This window comes from Halyomorpha halys, unplaced genomic scaffold (assembly GCF_000696795.3).
Source record: "Halyomorpha halys isolate HHAL.00 unplaced genomic scaffold, Hhal_1.1 Scaffold432.1, whole genome shotgun sequence".
Classification (NCBI taxonomy): Eukaryota; Metazoa; Arthropoda; class Insecta; order Hemiptera; family Pentatomidae; genus Halyomorpha; species Halyomorpha halys.
In genome coordinates, this window is record NW_027112419.1 from 409,549 (window position 1) to 420,402 (window position 10,854).

The following is a 10,854-nucleotide window of genomic DNA, read 5'->3' on the forward strand; positions in this document are numbered from 1 at the left end:
GGGTAGCTAGAGTAAGCGGAGTATCCTGGGTAAGAGGCGGAGTAGGCGAGAGGAGCGTTGTATCCGGTGTAGGAGTATGGGTAGCCTCCGTAGAAGACCTGCTTCTTAACCCTCTGGGCCTCTTCTGGGAAGGCGGCGACGCAAGCGATGGCCAAAGCCACGAAGAACTGCAAGTAGAGAAAGAATAAAGTAAATATAAATAGAAAGAGTACATTAAGTATAAATAAGGAACTACATATCTTCTACACATTTTAATAGAAGAGCAAGTTAAGGATTATATAATTATTAAATTTTAAAAACATAACCAAACTCATACTTACAAGGAATTTGATGGAAACCATTGTTGTAAGATATCTGTTATACTTGTCCAGTAGAACTGATGCTCCTCTGGTGTGTTCCCTTCCTATATATACTGGAAAACCTCAAGGTCTTCGCGTTTTCGACTGATCTTAGGTATTAAACCTGTTTACTGAATGAAATGCTGTCCTGGAAATATAACATGTATAAAGAATTAGTATGCTATTAGTGTATCATTATTATATATATTAGTACTCATTAGTCTTTAACAAAATTCTGATGTCCTATAATATTAAAAGTATAATGAGATAAAACTATTTTTTTCATAATAAAATAATACACTGTACCAGGATTATGAGCTTCTTGTAATAAAAAAATAAAATATATAACTAGTAACAAAAAGGAAATAAATAAAATAAAATAGATAAATGTATAACGAACAATAAATAATGATTTGTAATATTATAAAATAAAATAAATTTCTTATATTTAATTATATAACTGGAATGATTTATAATATTCAGCACTAGTTTTTATAGAATTATCTCAATAAAAAAGTGTGTATGTTAGTGGCATCAGGTTCCTTAACATTAGAAATATTTCGACAGAAAATGAAACCTTAATTTAAAAGTAAATATTCAACCATTAGTTTTATTATTGTAGTAGGTTATCTGAATACCAATAGGATCGTCCAGAAAGTGTTAAAAATCTTGAAAATATTAATAAATAATTCAAAACATGAATAATTTAAGGTGTTAGGTTACAAATATATGGATCGTTTGTGGCCGACGAATTTGAGGCCTAGGTCTATGATTACGGTTAGATATTACGAGAAGAATTCCCCCAAAACAACTCATAATTTTAAAGCTAATCAATTATGGTTTCAAACTTTGGTCCATTGTTACAAAAAATGACTATTTACTTATTTTTGAACCTAAGTGACTAAGGTTGTGACTCTTTCCTTCCAAACTATGTTGCGTAAAATAGGCGCATTTTCAAAAACCCTGAGTTGTCAAAGAAGTTAGATCTTAGCATCTTTAATTAGCTTTCATAAGATATATTTGGTGCAATGTTCTCTACATAGAAGAAATGAAAAAACAATGTAATGTTTTTCTTTATAGGTATACCTTACGTGCACTATGAAGGCTCATTCTTGTAAGCTTTAATGACAATATTGTACTGATAGGTTCGAATTGCTTTGGAATTCCTTCTTTTAGAAAAATATACTGGATTGGTATCTTTACCCGATGAAAAGTTCAAGATTCAAACTAGAAAGATGGATAATTTCGAATAAAATTTGCACTCAATGAGGTTGATTAAATTGGTAAAAAATGGTGGCACTTTGTTTTTTATTCGTATTGTTGCCATCTACCTTCCTGTATTAAAGCTTAGAAAATAAAAAAATACATTTAATGGACAAGCATGCTGTAATGCGCGCTATTATGCTAACAAAAGGAACTTGCGATGTGTACTTAACCCGTCATTGGTCGCTGCGTGAGAATTTCTCTGACGTTAATTGTCGTATCTGGGAGGTGCTAGAGGGAGACCGTGGTTACCATCTTCCTGGAACATGCAGTTCATAGTCTCTTCTTTCTATACCTCGTCCCCCCAGTTCTCTAGCAGCTTTGGGTAAAAGCCCAGCCCTCTTTCCCTGACAATGTACCCTTCTCATGAGACATCTCACGCACGACTGAGGCTACAATAAAAATATTTAATTTCTGAGGATTTTTCTCACGTGCGCCAAGTATATTTAATCCATAAAAATATTTTTTTCTGGAGGAAAAAATTATCAGAACTAGGGAAACGTAGGTTTGATGAGGCAGGAACTTCACAAGGTACGTATTATTTACTATGTATTGTATTTCGATACTATAAGGGTATATTAGGGTGATCCATATAATAAAAATTTGTCGTTTCAAGTTTTCATTTCATCGCTGCACCACACTCCCTATTACGGAGGCATTTTGTGCATTCTGTCCCAGGAGAGCGAAAAAAAAACAAAAAAAAATTGCTTGCAGTGTAAAAGACCAAAATGTCCCAGTCATACGGTGTTCACTTGAACCAGTTGTGCACAAGAGATTTCTTCAGAGCTTTTTTTTTTAAGTATTTGAATTCTTTTTTATAACTTTGTCTATCTCAAAATATCATTTTATGTTTATTAGTATTTTATAATTATGTTTTTTTTTTTAAATAAAAATTTGCATTTGTATCAAAATAAATTTGGTTTGTACTTTTTTTTATGCTTAAATAAACCTAATCTAAATAAAACTTTTATATTTTAAAAAAATGTGTTCAAGAGCTCTAATTAAGAAATGTTAGAAAAAGTCTCACGCGCGGCAATCCGTGTTAAAATCGATTAAGGGGTAGCGACCGATTAAGGGGTAAAATGCTACACTACATTCTCTGTTTATTTTCACCGGTTCGCCATCACACTTTTCAGTATCAATCAAGTTCCATATACAGGTAATACTACCTATTAGACATTTACTAACCAGCTGGTAGTAAATAAATAAATAAATAACTTAAAAACAAAATTAAGGAAATATGACTTAAAAACCTTGAAAAAAATAAAATATTTGAGAGGGGGAAAGAATGTCTGATTTCTAATGTTCCAAAGTAGTAAAAAATATAAGTTTATTTAAAAACAAATTTGATCCTTTTTTTCTCAACTTTATTCTTTTCAAAACCTTCCAATGTTTCGACCATCAGGTCATTTTCAAGGATACCTTTATTTTGTTGTCATTTTCTTTTTTAAAAATCTTAAAAATGCCGGCTAATTGCCTTTGTCCCATCTATAACTTCTCCTATATATAATTCTTTCTTAAATTTAAAACTTTTACTAACGTATTCTCTTCTTTCTTTCATATACATTTGCAAACCTTAACCTGTTTTTAAGATTTTTAAAAAGGAAAATGACAACAAAATAAAGGTAACCTTCAAAATGACCTGAGGGTCGAAACGTTGGAAGGTTTTAAAAAGAATAAAGTTGAGAAAAAAAGGATCAAAGTTGTTTTAAAATAAACTAAACCACTCTCAAACAAGAATATATTAATAAAAATTAATCTAAAAAAATATAAGTTAGTAAAAAAAATAACTTGGAAAGAGGAAACCAAGAAAAAATAAAACGCTTAGAGAAAAAAGGAGATATTGCTGCAAGCACACATTCATCACGTGTTGAAGCTTTGAAAATGGTCACCCTATTTACTGTTCTTTTTTTGTAATGGACCATTACTCAGATTTTATTAATTTATTTTGAAATGATTTAGTTTTACTACGTATTTGGCAAATACTATTGTTACCTTATTTTAACTCTGTTTATCTCAATTTACCCTATTTCTCCTCGGCACCGATGACTGGAGCTCGAAGTCCTATGTTGAGAACCAGGTTGTATTTTTAAAAAAAGTTTTAAATTTCAAATCAATATTTACTCAATTTGGACTACGTTTATTGCAGAAAAGAAGAAAAAATCATTTGAAAACATGTTACCACTGGGTTGTGTTTTCAAATACGTGTATTTGAAAAAAACCATACCGTATCTAATTTTTGCTAGATTTTATATTAGACCTCCATATGAGAGTAACTTTTTTTCAAACTATTCGTAATTAGTATAAGTTTTTAAAGTATGATAAGGAAGGTCATGTACATGGGGCAGAGGAGCAGGTGAGAAAAGTTGGATATTATCTAATTATTATTGATATTATGTAATCAATTGATAATTTTAAATTAAGTTAGCATATGTAATTTTTTATTAAAATAATTATGAGCTTAACGAAAAATTTGAAAAAAAGGACTTAAAATTATTGTGCAAGATATTGCTTTTGTTATCAAACCTCTATAAACATAATAGCGTTTCTATACAATTATATATTTCGTTCTATTATTGCATGCCATCAACAGATAGAAAGGACAAACTTCTTGACGAAATACAAGTACAATTTTATATATATATATATAGGTTCGGGTATGTCCGATACTTATATTTATTTAAGTTATTGTGATATGGTTATATTTGGGTACATTCAACGGAACGTTTCAGTAAAATGTTGACATGTTCAAATATTTCCTATTCAAAGATTTTCTCATATCTTAAGCTCCTAAAAATTGCTTTAAAAAGTTGAAAGTTTGTTTGTGAATTTACTCGGTGATGGATCAGAGATTTTTGGAGATCTCACCTTTTTTTCTTCCACATCTGTCATTTTTGCGCACTTCTTCACATTACTTTCTCACATTGAAAAAATTACTTGTTTGATCGGTAGATATTTATGTTTATTAAAATAGAAGATATGCACCAGTAATGTTTTTCTCGCAATGCTTAAAGGAATAAATTTACCAAAAAAAAAAAAAATGAAAACATATATACCTAATAAAAGTTATGAGAAGATATGTATGTTTATTTCAATTGTGTATCTAACATTTATCGTCCAATTATGAAATTACAATATCAGCAAAAAAAAAAAGGTACTTGGATTATAGATTGATTTGAAAGGAGGCCCACTATTTTATGGATGGGTAAGGTTAGATTTTATAGCAATAAAAAACGTTTTTCTTGCACTCATAAAATAAATACTGTATTTTCACGTTTTAGTTGTTTTAAGTTTATTTTATTTATTTATCGGTATTTGAATTTAATTATCTATTTATAACTTATTTGTCATGTTTTAAGTTATTTATTTGTTTATAACTTTATCGAATAAAACTTGAAGATATATAACGAATCACTGGAAATTATAAAAATGAGACATACGAAAGTGGAATAGAGAGAATAAAATAGATACAGTTAACAAAAAAAAAATATTGACAAAGGAAAAAAAAGTTTATAGTGATTTATTTATAAAAATAGAGTGATATATTTATAGTAATATTTACTTTAATGAGTGAAAAACTAAAGGCTAAAAAAATATTTACCTTTGTTAATTACTTTATGTTCGAATTTATATTATATCTAATAAGACCGATTAATGAGCAACACAAAATATTTTAGCAGCATCGCTTGTTAAATAAAGTATATTTCCCTTTAGTTCTTTTTATATTAATAACCAGCTTAGACGTCTGCATACTGAAGAAGCTGAGCTGTCTGCTCTATATTATCTGTAAATAGGATATAAAGATAAAATAAACAGTTTAACTAAGTTGTATAGTAAGTATGTCAAGTAGTATTATAGTATGGACCGATAAATTAAAGAAAAATAATTTATGGGCATATTTCCAATAACAGAATTTTACTCAACGAACAAGATAAAAAAAAAACGCGAAGACCTTGAGGTTTTCCAGTATAAATAGGAGGCGAGCACACCAGAGGAGCATCAGTTCTACTGGACAAGTATAACAGATATCTTACAACAATGGTTTCCATCAAATTCCTTGTAAGTATCATTTCGTTTGTTTTTTAAATTTAATAATTAAATAATTCATTACTTGCTCTTCTATTCAAAAGTGTATAAGATATCTATGTTCTACTTCCTTTATACTTAATATACTCTTCTATTTACTTTACACTTTCTCCACTTGCAGTTCTTCGTGGCTTTGGCCATCGCTTGCGTCGCCGCCTTCCCAGAAGAGGCCCAGAGGGTTAAGAAGCAGGTCTTCTACGGAGGCTACCCATACTCCTACACCGGATACTCCGCTCCTCTTGCCTACTCCGGCGCTTACCCAGGATACTCCGCATACTCTAGCTACCCCTACTACTACTAGGACACTCTCTTCATCTAAGCATAACATGTAATTTTCGGCTCCCATACACAATAAATTTCCGTTGTTTTTAAAAATATGTGTTATTAGTTGTAATATTCCTATTACCCAAAACTACTTACTGAAAACATTATGATATCAAAGGTAAAGATAAAATTTTTAGATTTATAAGGTATATAGATCATTACGTCTATCTCTCAAACAGCGTCGTGAGCAGCATGCCTCCATCATTCTCCTAGTTTTCACACTCATAGAACAAAATCATCAATTATTAGCTGATTTTGTTGTGAAGATCATATTTTAGACAAAAATTGTATGCATTATAATTAAATTATGGATCAAAATTTTTTTCAAGTAGAAATCGTATTTAATCATAAAACTACGATACACTACCACCTATGATGATCACTGAAACATGTTGATTATTTATTTTCCTAGTTTTGTTTTGGTTTGTTTCTCCATAGCTGTTGATAATTGTAATAGTACCAACTAATCATGCTATGTTTATTTATTGGAAGAAGTGGTACAGATGTCTACAAATGTGTATCTCAGAGTTCCAGGGGGATTAGAAATATTTCAAAATTCAACTTTCAGTTTTTTCTTTTTATAATACAGTACGCTGTTAGAGTTATTTCCATTGAGGAAGATTCAAGAGTTTTTTATCGTGATTTGTTTATTTTGATTCTTAAAGTTAATTGCCTTGTATATATTATTATTTTAAAAATAAAATTACCTTTGTATTATAGTTCAGTGTTGCTGAAAAATTTAATTTCTGGAATAAAATAAAATTTTTATCACACATGTTTAACCTAACGTTATTTTCTATTGAAGATGCTGTTTCATGTCAAAACACACCAACATGACAAGAAACTTATACAATACTAAAATTAATAAATTGCTAGTTTATTAAAAAAAAATCAGGACATAATACGAGGTTTTGAAAGAAATAATTAAAGGACATCACGTTGTTTCCGTTTGACTGTAGTCGAATTTAAATGTGTTTTTTTGAATAATTGTCGATTTTCTTTATTTTACTTTTTCTTGAGTTTTTAGTCGTGGTTTCAACACTTCTCCTCTAACTATTCTACTGTACATAGCGTGTCACAAAACAGGATATAAATAATAAGTTATATCACTTCCAGGTATCCAATCTTTAAGCAAAACCACCGCTTATACTCAAATATAATCGATATAATATATCAAATATAATATAATTAATATATATAAATATAACTCCTACATTTCATTCGTCTTTACTTTCGAAGTAATCCTTAGCTATGGTCTTTATTCTTATTCTATGCAAATTAGTACATAATATAATTTGTTGTAATAATACCTCTATGTAAGCGGGTCACTCGACAAATAATTGTAAAACGAAATAAACTACAATGAATAAAAAAAAAAAATAGAAAATCAGATAAATTAAATTGAATAAATTAATATTATAATGTAAATTTGTTAAATATAATATAAGAATTAAATCTATGATGTATAAAATGATTCGTAGTTGATTATGTATCTGTATCTCTAATATATGTGATCATTCAATAAATAAATTCCTATTAATTTAAAATTATATATCTATATATCACCAATAATACTTTATTTATACTTTTATCTATTATTGACAACATTCAGGCAAATCAATGGTTGTTAAACCTTTATTTCTTCTTTCTTTTCCCAGTTCAATTGCCTCATAAAACAACCCCCTGGCTTTTTTAGATTCTGTCTTCCCTTTGTTTCTGTCACTTACATGCATTATTTTTAATTTAATCTTCCGTACGTCTTGGAGTACACTCCCTTAGTTCTTAGGTCGCCATCCTATTCTCTTTGACATCCTACTGTCTTCCATCCTCATTAGACCCACCTCAGTATTTTCTAAATATAACATAGGGTTAAAAACAACAAACTAGTAAAAGTAATCAATCTGTTTGATATTTGAAAATGAAAAAATATTAAAAAGAGAAATTTAAATCTTTCATGAGGTACGTTTCAAGCTTTTTTAGAGAAATCATGAATTACTTCTTTAAAAGTCAACTTATGTACTTAAATAACTTTTTTTAAGACTTTCAAAGAAGTAATGTTGATATCATAATGTTTTCAACAATTTTTATGAATCAAAATAAACAAATCACGATAAAAAAAGTCTCGAATCTTCCTCAATGGAAATAACTCTAACAGCGTACTGTATTATAAAAAAGAAAAAACTGAAATTTGAATTTTGAAATATTTCTAATCTCCCTGGAACACTGAGATACACATTTGTAGACATCTGTACCACTTGAGAATGATGGAGGCATGCTCACGAGGCTGTTTCAGAGATAGACATAATGATCTATATACCTTATATATCTAAAAAATTTATCTTTACCTTTGATATCATAATGTTTTCAATAAATAGTTTTTGGGAATAGGAATATTACAACTAATAACACATATTTTTAAAAACAACGGAAATTTATTGTGTGTAGTAGCCGAAAATTACATATTGTGCTTAGATGAAGAGAGTGTCCTAGTAGTAGTAGGGGTAGCTAGAGTAAGCGGAGTATCCTGGGTAAGCGCCGGAGTAGGCGAGAGGAGCGGAGTATCCGGTGTAGGAGTATGGGTAGCCTCCGTAGAAGACCTGCTTCTTAACCCTCTGGGCCTCTTCTGGGAAGGCGGCGACGCAAGCGATGGCCAAAGCCACGAAGAACTGCAAGTGGAGAAAGAATAAAGTAAATATAAAAAGAAAAAGTACATTGAGTATTAAGAAGAAACCATATATCTTATATGAAACATACTACATATTTACCTATTGTATTATTTTGTACAGTTGTACATTACAATAAATAAATAATTAAAAAAAAAAAAGCTATTCTGATGTTGGCCAGGATATTCATATTTCATTTTTTATTCCTTTTTTCTTACGCTATCATATTCTATCTTCTACAGTTTGGTCCCAGAATGTTCCCAAATAACCTTCCCTAAACCGAACCCTCTTAACCTTTATCTTGCCCTTTCCACTCAATTTTTTTCTCATTCATATTACCAGCGTAATAATCAGCGAGCCGCGACTTCATGTTATGGACTGATAATTTTTCCATTTTCTAGCGGAGCCCTCGATTTCCTAGACAAATTTTAAATGGGTCCACTCTGGAGCCCTGGAATGCAAAGGGATAGTCGACTTAAATGATTAAAAAGTATATATATAAAAATTTTCATGTTGACTATATCTTTTTAAATTATTTATATTTTATTTATTTTCTCTAGCTTGGTCCACTCATGACTACAGCAGGCGTCATCTTTTGTTCAGTTAATTTTATTTTCAACAACTTTTTACTGAAATAATACCATCCGCTCCCTATATTCAAGGGCAATAATTATTAAGACTGAAGATGTTTGCCTAGTTATCCACAGGTGACCAACCTATTCTAACCATGGTGGGGGTTCAAGTTGTTCATTTTGTGGGACCGCCACATAATGAAAAATTCAACGTACCTAGGCCGGATTCGAACCTCTGCGCCCAGAACAATAGCCCTAATATATATACAGATAAAATAGAGCAGACACCACAGCTTCTTCAGTATGCAGACCTCTAAGCTGGTTATTAATATAAATAGAACTAAAGGGAGATATACTTTATTTAACAATCAATTCTGCCAAAATATTTTGTGTGGCTTATTAATCTGTCTTATTAGATTTAATTAAATAAATTCGAACAGTTATTACAAAAGTAATTAACAAAAGTAAAACATTTTTTTAGCCTTTAGTTTTTTACTCATTAAAATTTAAAATATTGCTATAAATATATCACTCTATTTTTCTAAATAAATTACTATAAACTTTTTTTTTCCTTTGTCAATTTTTTTTTTGTTAACTGTATCTATTTTATTCTCTCTATTCCACTTTCGTATGTATTTCCAGTGATTCGTTATATACGTTCAAGTTTTATTCAATAAAGTTATAAATAACTTAAAACATGACAAATAAGTTATAAGTAGATAATTAAATTCAAATACCGATAAACAAATAAAATAAACTTAAAACAACTAAAACGTGGAAATACATATCAGAAAAAATCACTGAATTTATTTTATGTAAGCAAGAAAAATGTTTTTTATTGTTATAAAATCGAACCTTAACCATCCATAAAATAGTGGCCCTCAAGTTTATTTAAGTACATAAGTTTTCATGGGAAGAAGATAGTTGGCCTATGAAGTAGATTGTAGGAAGATAGTCCAGGCCATTAAAGGTATTAAAATAGTAAATGAAAACTATTTATTGTTAACCAACGTTTCGCTTCGCATGGACTTCGTCAGGACTAAATGAAAAAATAAGATACAAAAAATTTAGATTTAACAAAACATTAAAATAAAAAACAATTGTTATATTTATAAAGTATATAAAAAAGAATGGATCTGTATTTAGAACTTTTATTACACCTAGTTAATTCCTTTTTATATACTTTATAAATATAACAATTGTTTTTTTTATTTTCACGTTTTGTTAATTCTAAAATGTTTGTTTCTTGTTTTTTCATTTAGCCCTGACGAACTTCCCATTCACTACAAAAAATTGGTATACACTACGATAATCAGACCAATTTGGACATATGGAATATAGGAGGAGATGAATAAATTAATCTTTATTGACATACTTATTTATAGTACGACGAGTAATTTTCTTAAAAAAACAAAAATTGGTTTATTATAAGAAATGTTCATGTATGTTCAAATTCCTAGGAAGGGGAAAACAATTTGAAAATATGAACCGGACTTATAATTATAGTCTAAACTTTCACTACAAAATATTAGTATACACTACAATAATCAGACCAATTAGGACATATGGAATTGAGCTCTGGGGCTCCACCAAACCATCAAATTCTTC

The 10,854-nt window shown here is 29.5% G+C and overlaps 1 long non-coding RNA gene across 1 annotated transcript; it reads left to right on the forward strand.

The window, feature by feature from the left end:
- The first annotated feature begins 5,520 nt into the window (after positions 1-5,520).
- On the forward strand, positions 5,521-6,062 carry LOC106682615 (uncharacterized). Its single transcript, XR_001343456.3, has 2 exons — positions 5,521-5,660; positions 5,809-6,062. It is a non-coding gene; the product is annotated as an uncharacterized lncRNA (long non-coding RNA).
- The last annotated feature ends 4,792 nt before the right edge of the window (positions 6,063-10,854 follow it).